This window comes from Sapajus apella, unplaced genomic scaffold (genome assembly GCF_009761245.1).
Source record: "Sapajus apella isolate SASKATOON/1434 unplaced genomic scaffold, GSC_monkey_1.0 scaffold143, whole genome shotgun sequence".
NCBI classification, from domain to species: Eukaryota; Metazoa; Chordata; class Mammalia; order Primates; family Cebidae; genus Sapajus; species Sapajus apella.
This window is the reverse complement of record NW_022437083.1, coordinates 2,086,377-2,103,404: the sequence shown is the minus strand read 5'-3', so window position 1 is coordinate 2,103,404 and position 17,028 is coordinate 2,086,377.

Here is a 17,028-nt window from a genome sequence, read left to right as displayed (position 1 = left end):
CCAGGATGGTCTTGATCTCTTGACCTCGTGATCCACCCGCCTCAGCCTCCCAAAGTGCTGGGATTACAGACTTGAGCCACCGCGCCCGGCCGATCATATAGACTTTTAAGATGAGATGGTTGTGTCGTTAATCCCAAATTCAAAAGTCTTCAGAACAAGTAAAAGAGGCAGAAGAGCTCTAGTAAGGAAAATTCTGTGCCCACCATCCCACCTGCCCACTTCCCCCGCCAACACCCCTGCAAAGAACAGAAAGAGGGGAGGGTCTGGGGAAGGCGTGGCAGGTGCCATGTCTGGCTGCAAAGGTGGCAAGATCTTAGCAGCCCCTGAAACAGCCCAAGAAGCCGGCCAAGGAGATGGATGAGGAAGATGAGGCTTTCAAGCAGAAACAAGAGGAGAAATTCGAGGAACTAAAGGCGAAGGCCTCAGGGAAGCGGCCCCTGGCCACCGATGGAATTAAGAAATCTGCAAAAAGTAAGCTGCTCCTTGTGCCTGAGGAGTTGCTGACCCTTTATTTCATCTGTATTTAGACATCATCACAGCATTTTGTTTGAAAATGTTGTCAGTAAAAACAGTCTATGGGCCAGGTGCAGTGGCTCACACCTGTAATCCCAGCACTTTGGGAGGCCGAGGCGGGCGGATCACCTGAGGTTGGGAGTTTAGGACCAGCCTGACCAACATGGTGAAACCTCGTCTCTACTAAAAATACAAAAATTAGCCAGTGTGGTGGCGCCTGCCTGTAATCCCAACTGCTCAGGAGGCGGAGACAGGAGAATTGCAGAACTGCTTGAACCTGGGAGATGGAGGCTGCAGTGAGCCAAGATCGCACCACTGTACTCCAGCCTGGGCGACAGACTCCATCTCAAAAACAAAAAAAATGTGTCAAGCCTAAAATCATGCCAATGTCTTTCCTTTTTTGATCTGTTGAAGTGCTTTCCTGTGGGAATGATCCTCTCAACAACACTGCTTTTAGGAATCAGCCAATTCCGGGCCAGTTTGCCCGGAACATATCCCTACGAAAACGGAAGCTCTGTTTCTTTCTTTCTAAGACGGGGTTTCACCATGATGGCCAGGCTGGTCTTGAACTCCTGACCTCAGGCGATCCACCCACCTCGGCCTCCCAAAGTGCTGGGATTACAGGCGTGAGCCACCGCAAATGGCCAGCTGTTTCATGTCTGCTGTAGGTTTTCCCCTAGATCTTCATAGGGCTGGCCGCTTACCGTTCAGTTCTCTGCTCAGGTGTCACTGGTTGGATGTGAAGAAAGGAGGGAGTGGCATCAGGGATTGACCCACGATTCATGTTTGGTGAATGGGATGGATATTTGTTCCATCAAACACGTCAGGGAATTTAGGGGAACGGGCAGGCTTGTGTGGTGACAGGCGTAGAGAGCAGAGGGGTGGAGAGCAATGACTAACTTGGCTCACTTATCGACATATAGTGCCTGTGGAATACCAAGGTGAAGACGTCCAACACACAATTGAATAGACAGTTCTGGAACACAGGCAAGAAGTGTGGCAGAGAGAGGAGAGAACAGCAGCATACGGAGGAGAGTCAAAAACCATAAAAGGACACGAGATGACTCCAAGAGAACAGAGAGTAAAACGCAGAGAGCACAGAACTCTAGAACACAGCAGTATCTAAGGGACAGGAAACAAATTCAGTGACAGTAACTAAGAAAGAATGACCAGGCTGGAAGAAGGAAAAGAAAGGTGTCACGGGAAACATTTGTAACGTCAAATATGATCGAGGGTCAAGTAAGATACCGGCTGAGACTGAAATGTGTCCACTGAATTATGTCCCTTACGACGGTTGTTTCAGCAGCGTGACAGGAGTGGAACCAGTCGGATGACAGAGCAGGGCTGGAGGGGAGGATGGGGAATGATATGCACACTTTTCTCCTAAATTGAGGAGAAAGAAAACGGAGCAATAGCTGAAGAAAGGATGAAGAATCTAGGAAGGGATCTTTCTTAAATGGAAGAGCATGAGAAGCCTGGGTGCAGGGGCGAAAAGAGGCAGTAATTACAGGCGAGAGAGCAAAGAGCTGACAGATTACAGGCAAAAGTGATAGAATCTGGAGCACAGGGTTTGATGGGTGTTCAGGGGGAGGAGGGTTCCCAAAACCAGAAGAAATGACTGACGGAGTACAGGTAGGGGAAGAGAGGAGAAAACGGAGAGAATGTTTCAATGCTGTCAGTGAAAAGGGTTAGTGGGGATGGCAGGGTAACAGGAATAAATGAGAGGATTGTTTTGGAGAAGGGGTCAGAAAACTTGATGGCCTAAAGAAGAAAAGTGACTTGCTTGGGGTGGCATTGCTGGTAAATGCTGAGGAAGATGGCAACAAGAGGAAGGGCCTGGTGTGGTGAGCGGAACTGACATGTACTGAGGCTCTGTCACATCCCAAGTGCTCTTCTTGGGGCCTTATGCACGGCCATTTAGATCACACCATGCTGCCCTGTAAGCCACGTACTTACTAACATCCCCACTGTGCTGATGAAAAAGGTGAGGTCCAAGAGGCTAAATAATGTGTTCCAGGTTGTCATGCCCATAAGCATTTGAGCTGTCACTCAAAGCCAGGTCTTCTGACCTCATGCGTGGTAGCAATCCAGGGTCCCCAAGCCAGTGCCAGTGCCCTTTCCATTCTACCAAATTCTTTTTTCGTATTTGTTGTTGCTTTAAGACAGAATTCTGCTCTTATTTTCCAGGCTGGAGTGCAGTAACGTGATCTCAGGTCACCGCAACCTCCATCTCCCAGGTTCAAGCAATTGTCTTGCCTCAGCCTCCCGAGTATGGGATTATAGGCATGCACCACTACGCCCGGGGAATTTTGTATTTTCAGTAGAAAATGGGTTTCTCCATGTTGTTCAGGCTGGTCTCGACCTCCTGACCTCAGGTGATCTGCCCGCCTCGTTCTCCCGAAGTGCTGGGATGACAGGTTTGAGTCACTATGCCCGGCCTTTTTTCCTTTCCATTAGTACTTGGTAAGTGTCCTGATGTCCCCAACAATAAAAAATACTGAGTACCAGCCAGGCACGGTGGCTCACGTCTGTCATCCCAGCATTTTGGGAAAACGAGGCGGGCGGATCACCTGAGGTCAGGAGTTTGAGATCAGCCTGGCCGACATGGCGAAACTCTTGTCTCTACTAAAAACAGAAAAAATTAGCCAGCTGTGGTGGCAAACAACTGTAAGCCCAGCTACTCCGGAGGCCAAGGCATAGGAATCATTTGAACTCAGGAGGTGGAGGTTGCAGTGAGCCGAGACTGCATACTGCACTCCAGCCGAGGCAACAAAGCAAGACTCTACCAAAAAAAAAAAAAAAAAAACCAAAACTAAACTGAGTGCCTCAGTAGAAAAGTCAAGACTAAAATATTTAAAGTATATTTTTGTTTACTACCAAAAAAAAAAAATCACTACATAAACATACAAATACTGCCGTCACTTTGGTTTGCTAATGGGAACCAGTTGATAAAACCAGCAATATAAAAGTAAGACACTATGTAAACTAAAGAGATCAAGTGAGAAAGAACGATATTGGTTGTAAGCATCTTATATTTATGATTTTTATGCAAACCCTAAATAACTAAAAGACATTTTTTATTTTTTTTATTTTTTGGTGCTGTGACTCGGATCTAAAAGACATTTTAAAATGCAAAATACACACACACACGAAACTATCAATTGTGTTTATAGGTTAGCTACATAGTATCTACAGGAGGCCAGGTGCAATGGCTCACAACTGTAATCCCAGCACTTTGGAAGGCCGAGGTGGGTGGATCAGGATGTCAGGAGTTCAAGACCAGCCTAAGCAAGATAGTGAAACCCTGTCTCTACCAAAAATACAAAAATTAGCTGGGTGCAGTGGTAGGTGCCTGTAATCCCAACTACCTAGGAGGCTGAGGCAGGAGAATCGCTTGAACCCTGGTGGCAGAGGTTCCAGTGAGCTGAGATTGTTCCACTGCACTCCAGCCTGGGTGACAGAGTGAGACTCTGTCTCATTAAAAAAAAAAAAAAAAAAAAAAAAAAGTATCTACAGGAACATACAAAAAAAATCCACAAAATATCATAATTAATACGTGTAACACTTACTACATGCCAAGCAATGTTGGGGTTTTATGTATCATTTAACACTCCCCAGAGCCCCATTAAGCAGGACCTATTATTGTACAAATGAAGAAATGGAGGCACAAAATGACTAATTAACTTGCTCAGTGTCACACACCCAGTAAGCAGCAAAGCAAACCCCAGAGCCTGTGGAGCCTGACTCACACCAAATTAAAAGTGGCTGTGACTCTCCTCCCTCTGGAGAGTTTTGAGATTTCATTTTAAGAACTGTTCTTCCCAAAGGGTAGAGGAATGAACTAGGTACCTACCTTGAGAATTAATGTTCTGGAATGCATAAAGTGTGAGAAAGAAAAATTGTCACCTTAGCAGAACATGGCTGGATACGCCAGCTGGTCCTTCTGGAGAAATATTACTGTTTCTTATAAAACACTTGATAGATTTGAATGAGCAGACCAAGGAAGGGCCTGGTTACTTTTTGCCAAGAGAAAACTTTTTGCTTGCTTAAAGGCTCCTACCTTTTAGGCCAATTTTAAATAAAGCTTTAAAACATGTAATCAATGTGTCTGGGAAGTTTGTTTTTGTTTAAAACAAACAGCTTAAGTGCTGTTCCATGACTCTGCAGTGTAAAGGGAACTAGACTGGAACACATTATGAGGAGCCTGTCAGGGCAATTCTCTGACATGGAATCTTGTAACGGCCTGGCCCCTAGCCAATTCTCCCTGGGGCCTGGTCTTTAAAGATTATTGCTGCCGCAAAGTGGCAGTCCTTGTTCAGGAGTAGAGAGATAACACTGCTGCATGTGTTGTAATCTCTGCATCCTTAAGACCAAGGGGAAAATGGTCTCAATACACAGGATGTAATGAGTTATTATTGAATAGTTTTAAATTTTCTGGCTAAGGCTGACACTCCCTGTCTAATCCATTCTATTTCACTCCCAAGAACCTCAGATGCACTCTGCTGTTGTCAACATCCTGCTCCAAAGTCTTCAGGGGCACCTAACAGAATATTGTCCAGGTTCTTTAACAGGGAAGGTCCTCCCCACAGTGACTCACTTTTCATTATTCTCTCTGACTCTGCTTTACTCACAAATGTTTGCCTTTCCTTTTTTTAATTTAATTTTTATTTTTTATTTTTGGAGACGGAGTCTTGCTCTGTCGCCCAGGCTGCAGTGCAGTGGCATGATCTCGGCTCACTCAACCTCTGCCTCCCGAGTAGCTGGGACTACAGGCGCACACCGCCATGCCTGGCTAATTTTTTGTATTTTAGTAGAGACAGGATTCACCGTGTTGCCCAGGCTGGTCTCAGACTCCTGAGCTCAGGCAATCCACCCACGTCGGCCTCCCAAAGTGCTGGGATTAAGGCGTGAGCCACCGTGCCTGGCCAGTGTTTGCTTTCTCATACTTGCTGTCCTCTATGACACAGCCACAATCCCAGAGTCTACCTCTTTTCTTCTGCCCTCTGTTTGCTGTTTCTGAAATATTCTCCTAATTTGTTTACATTCTAGTCATCCTTCAAGGTCCACTACGCTCCAGTCCCAAGAAGTCTTTGAAACTGCTCCACTTACTGTGGTAGCTACCTGAAATTTCATTCAAAGTACTTAGAAACTTTCTTTTTATTTCTCTATACTTCTTCCTTTTACCTACTTAGATGATTAATTATTTCAGGGAGGGAACTGAGTCTTTAACTTGAGAATCTGGTACAGGTACCTGGCGCAATGTCCATGTTCAAAAATTGCTAATGGTGACCCCCAAGTCTGGCATAAAAACACCGGTAATTATTAACAATTTTCTCAAAAGGTTTCACCTTTGTTTTAGACAAAGTTCAACAAAAGATCACACAGTACTTTTTAAAAAAGGATGTCAAGAACAGGGTAATGTAGCTTTTAGTTGGGCCTCAGCATAAGCGGACATCTAAATTTAGAAGCCCGTTTCTCCTACAGAAGATATGATCATGTGTGGACAGCTACTTGCAGCAGGAGAAGTCACAGAGGCTCTCTGAAGAGGGGAAAATAGCAAAGCTGGCAGATATGTTTTGTGCTGTCTTTCTTTCTATAAATTACAGGTGGGTTGGTTTAATGCCTGAAACCCTAAATAATGAATTAAGTCATCTGCATCAATTACACTTCAAAATGACACACAGTAGGAAGAATGGAATAATATATGTGGCATATTTGTTACCAATTATGTCTGTATTATGAAAGATGTAAAAGTGTGTCACTGTCATTTGCTTGTAACATGATATGGTATAAAGTGTAGCAGAATAATCTTCACAAAAAAAATTGACCGAATCCTCTAATTATGTTTCAGATATTTATCACCTTCACTTACCAAGATTTTAGTCTCTGCAAACTAATCAGAAAAAGAGAATTTCTCCCACATATAGGCAACAAAACCTCGAATAACTTGTCTTGGCACAAACAGATGTTGTCTCTTATTATAACATTAAGCTTGGGTAAAGTATGAACTTGTTAGAATTTGCAAGGAGAATTCAAGTTTCCCCGAATGAGACTGGAGTCATGAATGATATTGAGAAAACTTAAAAACCGCTCACTATCAGCGGGGCATGGTGGCTCATGCCTGTAATCCCAGCACTTTGGGAAGCCAAGGTGGGTGGATCACAACATCAGGAGTTTGAGACCAACCTGGTCAATATGGTGAAACGCCATCTCTACTAAAAATACAAAAAATTAGCCAGACCTGATGGCGGGCACCTGTAGTCCCAGCTACTCGGGAGGCTAAGGCAGGAGAATCACTTGAACCCAGAAGGCAGAGGTTGCAGTGAGCTGAGATCACACCACTGCACTCCAGCCTGGGTGACAAGAGTGAGACTCAGTCTCAAAAAAAAAAAAAAACCAAAACTCACTATGGAACAAATTCCATCTATTCCTCATCAGAGAGCTTGAAAAACAAAATACAACTTCCTAATAAATATGGCAGTTGTTAGTCTTCATGCCATGCAACAGTGAAGTATGTACACGGTGCAGAAAGGAATACAGGCATATTGTACTAAGTCACAAACTCTTGAATTTGTATGGTATGGTTAGGGTCTGTGTCCCCACCCAAATCTCAAGTCAAATTGTGATTCCCAGTGCTGGAGAAGGGACCTGGAAGGAGATGATTAGATCACGGGGCGGACTTCCCCCTTGCTGTTCTCAGATAGTGAGTTCTCACAGACCTGGTTGTTTGAAAGTGCGTAGCACCTGCTCCTTCACTTGCTTTCTTCTGATACCACCGTGTAAGACAGCTTTGCTTCCCTTTCATCTTCCACTGTGACTGTTAAGTTTCCTGAGGCCTCCCTAGCCATGTTTCCTGTACAACATGCAGGACTGTGAGTCAATTAAACTCCTTTTCTCTTTTTTTAATCTTTTTTTTTAACCATCAGAACTCTTGAGATAAACCTCTTTTCTTTATAAATTACCCAGTCTCAGGTAGTTCCTTCTAGCATTGCAAGAACAGACTAATACATATATTTTTAGAATAGATGATGTGGGGCAAACTGAACAAAGATTTTAAGTTAGTATTAGATATTGTAACATACTTATTTAAAAACAGATCAAAATCAAACCCAAAGCAAGGCCATACAATAGCTCTTGGACTAATTCATATTTGCAAATTATCTTGTTTTCATTATTCATATTTTGTCCCAAAGACCCTAATTCTAAATAAAATAAATTACAGAGCTTTATTTCAATCAAATTCAGTAACAGTAACAACACTGTTCAGATTACATAACTGTCTAAATCAATCAGTTTATTACATATATGATTAGAACCAAAGGAAGTCTGAGGGCTGGGTGCAGTGGCTCATGCCTGTAATCCCACTTTGGGAGGCCGAGGTGGGTAGATCACTTGAGGTCAGAAGTTCGAGACTAGCCTGGCCAAAAAGGTGAAACCCCGTCTCTACTAAAAATACAAAAAAGTTAGTCGGACATGGTGCCACATGCCTGTAGTCCCAGCTACTTGGGGGGCTGAGGCAAGAGAATCACTTGAGCCTGGGAGGTGGAGGTTGAGTGAGCTGAGATTATCTCATTGCACTCCAGCCTGGGCAACAGAGTCAGACTCCATCTCGAAAAAAAAAAAAAGGCTGAAAATTACCCAACCACTTTTATTAAAGGTTTTCAGTTTTAAGCTGCACGGAATACTAAGAGGTCTGATTCCATGACCTGGAGAGGTAAGCGAGCAAACAGAGCACTGGGCTAGTTCTCAGGAAGGCACAGTTCTTCAGATGCTGCCTGTAATGTCAACTAAAACATCCACTTAGATTCTCAAAAACGATTTTCATTAAAAGAAAGGAAGTGGACCAGATGAGCCTTAGGCCCCTTTAATATCTCACGGTGAGACTCAATCTTAAGAAAAAAATTAGAATGCATTGTTTTAAACCTCTCCTCAATATTTATACTTTGTCTCTCTCATAAAGCAGTATTAGAAGGTATGACTATCTAAGAAATAAATTGTATCCATCCCATTAGTTTCATTAAGGGCTTGGCACAACAAATGCAGTCCCATTACAATGCTCCTAGCCAAACACGGGCTGTTATACACTAAACAACCCGAAGGGAAAGAAAACGTATGTGCCTTGTTTCGAAATGAGGAAATGAGGGCCTGGCGTGGTAGTTCACACCTATAATCCAGGCACTTGGGGAGGCTGAGGTGGGGGGAGGTTCACTTGAGGTCAGGAGTTCAAGACCACCCTGACCAACATGGTGAAACCCCTGTCTCTGCTAAGCATACAAAAGTTAGCCAGGCATGGTGGCAAGTGCCTGTAATCCCAATTACTCACTTGAGAACTGCTTGAGCCTGGGAGGCAGAGGCTGCAGTAAGCCAAGGTTGCACCACGGCACTCCAGCCTGGGCGACAAAGCAAGACTCTGTCACAAAAAAGACAAGAAAAGAAAAAAAAAGAATGAGGAAATGAAGTAGGTTTATCAATACACCCAGTCATTTTAAACAATGCCAACAAAAAGTTAATTTGTCTGAAATGGTGAATTGGCCGGGCACGGTGGCTCACGCCTGTAATCCCAGCACTTTGGGAGGCCGAGGCGGGTGGATCACGAGGTCAAGAGATCGAGACCATCCTGGTCAACATGGTGAAACCCCGTCTCTACTAAAAATACAAAAACATTAGCTGGGCATGGTGGTGCGTGCCTGTAATCCCAGCTACTCAGGAGGCTGGGGCAGGAGAATTGCCTGAACCCAGGAGGCGGAGGTTGCGGTGAGCCGAGATCGCGCCATTGCACTCCAGCCTGGGTAACATGAGCGAAACTCCGTCTCAAAAAAAAAAAAAAAAAAAAAAAAAAAGACTTCCATTCCAGAAGGGGTCCTGTATATCATGAAAAAAGAAATGCTACAATAGAAAAAAAGTCCAAGAGACCGGGAGCAGTGGCTCACGTCTGTAATCCGAGTACTCTGAGGGGCTGTGGTGGGCAGATCACAAGGTCAGGAGTTCGAGACCAGCCTGACCAACATGGTGAAACCCTGTCCCTACTAAAAATATGAAAATTAGCCAGGTGCAGTGGCACACACCTGTAATCCCAGCTACTTGGAAGGCTAAGGCAAGAGAATCGCTTGAGCTCAGGAGGTGGAGGCTGTAGTGAGCCAAGATCGCCACTGGACTCCAGCCTGGGTGGCAGAGTGAGACTCCTTTGCAAAAAAAAAAAAAAAAATTACTTGCTGTTGAAGGATACTATAGTCTTATAATATAGTGGAATCAAAATTCCTAGTTTACAGTCCTCTATCTCTACTACTTACCAGTTATTTGACCTTTATACCAATCATCATGTCAGAGATGTTTGAACCAAAGCAACTCCATCTTGAATAGGGGCTAGGTAAAATAAAGCTGAGACCTCCTGGGCTGCATTCCCAGACAGCTGGGCATTCTAGTCTCAGGATGAAATAGGAGGTTAGGCATTCTAAGTCACAGAATGACTTAGGAGGTTGGCAGAAGATCCAGGTCATAAAGACCCTGCTGACAAAACAGGCTGCAGTAAAGCAGCTGGCCAGAGCCCACCAAAACCAAGACGGCCACGAGTGACCTCTGGTTACCTTCACTGCTGCCCGCCCCACCCGCGTCGGAACAGTTTACAAATGCCACAGCAACATCAGAACGTCACCCTATATGGTCTAAAAACGGGAGGCATGAATAATACGCCCCTTGTTTAGCATGTAATCAAGAAATAACCATAAAAATGGGCAACCAGCAGCCCTGGGGACTGCTCTGCCTATGGAGTAGCCATTCTTTCATTCCTTTCCTTTCCTAGTAAGCTTGCCTTCACTGTACTCTATGGATTCGCCTAGAATTCTTTCTTGCAGGAGATTCAAAAACCCTCTCTTGGGGTCTGGATTGGGGACCCTTTCCAGTAATAATCATGTCCAATAGTAATTGGTTTAAAAGGTGCCTATCATTACAGCTTCGAGGGCAATGTCAGGCTCTTTTCGCACAGTACATAGCAAGGAATTGCTAAAGCAATAGCTCACATTTTTCATGCCAAGCACGGGGCTAACACACTACTTTATTTCCTCTTTAACCATCATTACTGTTACCCCCATTTTACAAGTGAAAAAAGTGACTTTTTGAGAAATCAAGCCCAAGGTCAGGGCTAGTATGTTGCCAACCTAGTACTTGCGCCCTGCTGATGGGGCGGTAAACATTATTCTCTGGAAATTAACACGTTAGCTGACATTATTTTGAGGCATTTACATTCCCTTCAGGGTGAATATGCTTTGGTCACTGCTGCTGTTAGCCTTTGCATTTACAGAATCAAGAGACTAATGACTTCTGGTTGACCTTCATGTTGAAGGCAGTGGGGTTCCTCCTAAAGAAGTTCCTGACTGTCTCTACTTATCTTTTAAACTCTCCAGTTATTGCAGCATTTACATCTTTCTTCATTTACCATTATTGAGTTTCTATAGCCAATAGGGGGATGACACAGCAGTAGGACAACCTCTCAGGAATAAATACCCCTTTTCCTCCCTTGTCCAAACGTGCAGTCACCATTGCTCCATTCGTGAGCCACACCCTTCTATAGAAGTAAACTGCTTGCTGAGAGGATTTATCTTCGAGTGCTATTTCTTTTGCGGCACTGAAAATTCTACTTACAATAGACGAATGGTTTTCAAAATCCTGAGCCCCATGACATTTGGTTCCTATCTGTATGACAGAGAACTTGGTAGTCTGCCTCGTTTTGTGGTTGTATCAAGAGCCTCTAATTTAGTCCCAGATTTCTCCCCAGTGCAGTTGTAGATGCTCTGCATCTGAGGACTAAGCTCTGATTTTTTATCTTGCCCAAATTCCTATCTGAAGGGTCTTGGGAGTTACGCCCTACAAACCACAAATTCTCATCAGATGGGTTTTATCTAACCCTACGTATTGTGACTTACTTTCCAACTTGACTCCGGCATAACATTACGAGGCAAAGAAGAAAATAAAAATATTTTACCCCAAAACATGTTTCTTTGCCGTATCTTTTATTTATTTATTATTTTTTTTTTGAGACAGAGTTTCACTCTTGTTATCCAGGCTGGAGTGCAATGGCGCGATCTCGGCTCACCGCAACCTCCACCTCCTGGGTTCAGGCAATTCTCCTGCCTCAGCCTCCTGAGTAGCTGGGATTACAGGCACGTGCCACCACGCCCGGCCTCTTTGCCATATCTTGAAATGGTCACGCAAAGCTGTCTTTGTGGAGGAAAATTCACATCTGTAAAGAATGTCTATTGGGCTGGGCACGGTGGCTTACACCGCTAATCCAGCACTTTGGGAGGCCAAGGCAGGCGAATCACGAGGTCAGGAGTTCCAGACCAGCTTGACCAACATGGCGAAACCCTGCCTCTACTAAAAATACAAAAAATTAGCTACGCATCGTGATGGGTGCCCGCAATCCCAACTACTCAGCAGGCTGAGGCAGGAGAATCGCTTGAACCCAGGAAGCAGAGGTTCCAGTGAGCAGAGATTGCTCCACTGCACTACAGCTCAGCAAAAAAAAAAAAAAAAAAAAGAAACTCTCTATTAACATAGCAGCTGGATCTTTCTCTTCCAGGCCCTGCCAATCCTAAAGAGATTAAAAGTCTAGCACCCTTTAAAGATCTGAATAGGAGGGCAGCCACTATAAGACTTCAAAAGAACCTTGGTCTCCACAATCTTTTATCTTAACCTGAACATCCCCTTTCTATTCATCGTAGGTCTTTGGCCAAATTCAACCAATTATCAACCAGAAAACTTTTACATTTACCTATAGGCTGGAACCCCCCATTCCCCCTGGCCTTTCAGTTATCCTGTGTTTCTGGACCAAACCAATGTATTTCTTAAATGCCTTTGGTTGATGTCTCACGCGTCTCTAAAGTGTATAAACCCAAGCTGCGCCTCGACCGCCTTGGGCACGTGTTCTCAGCACCTCCCGAGGGCTGTGTCGCGGCCGTGGTCACTCACATTTGGTTCCGAATAAATCTCTTCAAATACCCTAGAGTGACTCTTTTCGCCGACATGCCAATTCGCCGGGCTGTTCCTGATTATTTACTCGGCCAACACATTAGGAACCCTGTCCCCGGAAGCTCGCTGTCCCCCGGGACGGCTGACGCCCGCTTCCTGAGAGAAGGGTCCCCGCGACCCCATGCTTGCAGGTACTGGCTGCCTCCGACCACCGTGTGAGCTCCGGGACCGGCCCCACGAGGCACCGGACCGCGCGCGCACGGCCCACAGCCGCCCTGGGAGCGGGCCGGGTGGAGCCCGCAGCTGTCCCGGGGCCGGGCGCCTGCAGCAGCCGCCGGAGCAGCCCGGAGCGACCTGAGCGCCTCGCGGGTGCGCGTGGGAGTCAGACCCGAGGGACGCAGAGGTGGCGCCCCGGAGAAAGGCCGGAACGCAGGGACGAGGCCGTGAGACCCCGCCCAGCCCTTCCCGGCGCGCAGTTCAGTCAAAACGACGGCGGCGTCGCGGCGCACCTCGTTCCAGCACCCACTTGAGACCTTTCCAGGGCTCCGCCCCGACCCTACGGCGGCTAAAGACCGCGAAACGCTTCGGCTTTCGGCTTCTACGTGCGCCGACCGTATTCCGGCGCCAGAAAAGCCTGCGCTGCTAGTTCCGAGCTGTCTGGCGAGTTACGCCGCCTTCCTCCCTGCAACCTGCGGCGGAAATCGGCTCCGTTCCTTCTGGGTCTGTCGGCAGCTCCTGACCGAGCGGCCGAAGCCCCGCGCCCGCCTCCCTTCCCGGCCCGTGAGGCTCCGCAGGCGTCCAGCGCTCGGCCACGGCGCTCGCCCCCGCTGCCCGACGGAAAAGGGCAGGCGACAGCTGCGGTGTCCCGGGGCCAGGAACCGAGGCCCCTCAAGCGCCCGCGAAACCCGGGCACGAACCCTGCGCGCCGAGCTCTCACGTGGTCGCCGCCGGCCGGGAGCGGGGCGGGGGGGCGCACCGCCCCAGCCAATCCAGGACCCGCTCTGGGCTGCCCCGCCCACGGCGCATGCGCACCTGCCGTCCTGCGGCTGCTGGCCTTCGATTGGCTGGGACGGCTGTGGGTGGGGCGAAGCCGCGGGACTGGGCGCGGGCAGGGCTCAGACGCCGGTTGGCGTGGGAGAGGCTGCCTCGCTCTGGGTAAGCGAGGCGGGGCCGCGGGCGGGAAGACGTAGGGGTGCGCTTGGCCGGGCCGAAGGGGCTCTGGGGGTCGGGGTTGGGCGACCTGCCTGCGATGAGGGAGGTGGGGGAGGAGAGGTGGAGTTGCCGGGGCGAGGGGTCGGGAGCCGAGGCCTGGTCCTTCGCGGGCGGGGACACGGAGGACTGACTGGGAGCAGACGCTGTGGAGTGAGTCGCTGCTGAGCGGGGAAGACTCGCGGATGGGCGGTGATGAGAGACGGGGGCGAGGGCGGGTGTGCGCCGGGCCGGGCCGGGGCGCGGGGCTGGGGGCGCGGCGGGGTGGGAGAGCGGGGCCCGGGTCACGGAGACCCGGCAAGGTCACGGGAGCGGAGGCGGCGAGGACGTCGGCAGGCGAGGGGAGGGCGCGCGAGCGGAGGACCGTCCCGCCCGCCCTGGCGTTTCCTCCCCCGGGAGGCGGCGAGGCCGGAGCCCCGGGTAGCGCGTCCCTGACCGAACTGCGTTTTTCTCCTGCGGAGTCGGCCAGTGGCAGACGACACGCAGTCCTGCGCTGGGCAGAGCTGGGAGCGGCCGGCGCTCCGCTTTCATTCCCGGTGGGACGGACCCCGCGGCCCGGGTCTCCGCTTCCGGAAGTGCGAAGGCGCCTTCGAGTGAGACAGCTCTGGGTGGGAAGTTCGGACAGGTCGGCGCTCCAGCGCGACACACATTTGGAGTCCTGTGTTCTGGGGGCTCCCTCTGTGCGCCAGAGTCGCTTGGAGGGGCTTCCTAAAGATTCCTCGGGCTCTGCCGCAGACCACCTGGATCCAGGTCTCCATGCTGGGGTCTTGGCAGTCGTTTTAAACAAGCTGACGGGCGACTGATGCAAAATCAAAGTTTGAAGCCAGCGTTGTTTTAGGTAGTAGTTGTGACAAAATGTGAAGAAAGATCCTTCCTTCAGCCTGTTACATCTCCTGATGCCGGGCGGCTCATCTTCCCTTATGCCTCTTTCAGGTTCCCTTTGGAGAGGTCTTCATTCGTGTCTCACTGAGCGGACAGAACAATTTATGCTCTCCTAAGTGACTCTGAATATCTGATTACTGGTGCCTTTTTTAGCGTGTGTTCAACTTTCTGACAGAGATCTGGAGCAATGACTGGGTGAATGAGAAACGGTAGCAAAGGACAGTCTCGCAGTGCTGTAGTGAAAAGTCTTCAAATCACAGCTGCAATTGTTAGATGACTTAAGTCACTGCAGAAGATTCCATGTAACTTAGGCATGACTTACATTTTTACTTTTTTGTAATTCAAAGAACAACATGGGCTTCTGTTGAGTAATGGATTTTTACATTTTCTAATCTGAACTCTTATCTGCAAATTTAATCTAATTTACATCAGCATGATAAGATTGATGCTTTGGCAATATAAAAGAACCCAGGACTCTAATTCAGGAGAGCTGGATTCTAATCCTACCCCACCAGACATTTATTCCTGGTGTTGAGCAATTCCTATAACCCTCTCACAACCCTTTCCCCACCTGCAAAATTAGGCTCTTCTGATTTGTTACTCTCAGATTATATGATTCGTAATTATTGTTCCCAATACTTAACCGTTTTCAATTCAGGTGGCTATAAACCATGAATACTTTGGAAACTTCTACGTGGTAATTGGAAAGACAGTTATCAAAATTTTGTATTCAGAGAATATTTTAGATAGGTACTATATGGGAATTATATAATTTATAATATTTGGATACAGAAAAACAACTGACATGTATTGATTTTAAAATATTCATCCTTATTAATTTTATTCTGAAATGTACACATAGGTGTTGTGATCACAGATTATTGTCTTTCACTTCAAGCAAATAATGACCATTTTGTTCCCCACACCCTAATTCTTAACTGCAGAGCTACTTTCCGAAACCCAGGTCAAATGCCCTAGCCATATCATAGATGAAGAATGGAGAAATAGATTTTCTTCTTGTCTTCATTTATATACAAGAAAGAGACGGTTAACCCCCTCCCTCCTGAAAGGAGAAAAAAAAAAAAAAATTTTTGCTCCATTGACCTGTTAGAGAATTAGTCAACCAGATGTGAGGTAATTACAAGAAGAAGCCAGTCTTATAACACAAAGCCAGTTTTACATGTTTCTCTGTGAAACTTGCCAAACTTCCTTTAGCTAAAACACATCATCACTCTCTCTAAATTCAGTCCTTGTCTGTGTTATGCTATTGACAATCACACTGTGACTGAAACCACCATTGCAAAATTATAACTGAGACAGTGAAAGATATCTGATCTAGCCAAAAAAGACAGAGCCGGGTGTGGTGGCTCACCTCTATAATCCTAGCACTTTGGGAGGCAGATCGCTTGGGGCCAGGAGTTGAAGACCAGCCTGGCCAACATGGGAAAAAATACAAAGAAAATTATCTGGTCATGGAGGTGCACGGCTGTTATCCCAGCTTTTCGGCTAGGGCATGAATCACTCAGACCTGGGAGGCAGAGGTTGCAGTGAGCCAAGATGGAGATTGTACTCCAGCCTGGACGACAGAATGAGACCCTATCTCATAAAATAAAAATAAAAAAAGCAAAGATGGTCACAGCCCTTTCCCAAAACTATCCCCCGAATTAGCCACAGATAAGAAAGTATGGTGAAGGAGTCCTGCAGCTGGCGGCTACGAGATGCTGCCCCTCCCTAAACGGCTCCTAAGATCAGAGCTTGAGATATTTTGCAGACCCAGCGCTTGGTGGAGCAGCTGCACCACCGGATCAATAAACCGGCTCACCTGATCTGTGGCCCTGACCCAAGAACTGACTCAGCACAAGAGGACAGCTTCAACTTCCCTTTTCATCTGCGTCCCAACCAATCAGCACTCTATTCACTGGCCTTCCCCTACCCACCAAGTTATCCTTAAAAACTAATCCTCGAATGCTCCAAGAGATTGATTTGAGTAATAATAAAAACCTTGGTCTCCCACATAGCTGGCTCTGGGTGAATTGCTCTTTCTCTATTGCAGTTCCCAGTCTTGGTAAATCCACTCTGTCTAGCCAGTGGGCAAGGTGAACCTGTTGGACGATTACATGATTTCTCTTTTTTAAAAAAAATCTAATTTTTGAACCATTATTTTAGTGTTTATGTTGTATTATTCACATATACAGTGAGCATCTTGAACCTTGAGCTTATTGAACCATATATAGAATAAAGCTTAATAATCAGGAGCTTATTCAGTTAAGAAGTAATGGAGTACAAAAAAAGAAAGTCTAAGTGTAATCTAAATTTTCTCTTATTTAGCTAAATTTTCTTCTATGTCAGATGACAGGGTTGAGTATTCTCAATGAAGGTGGGGCTTACAGGGATGAATTCACTTTCTAAACTAAGCACACCACCTCCTACCTGTGGAGTTGCATTTTCTTTGGGGACCTT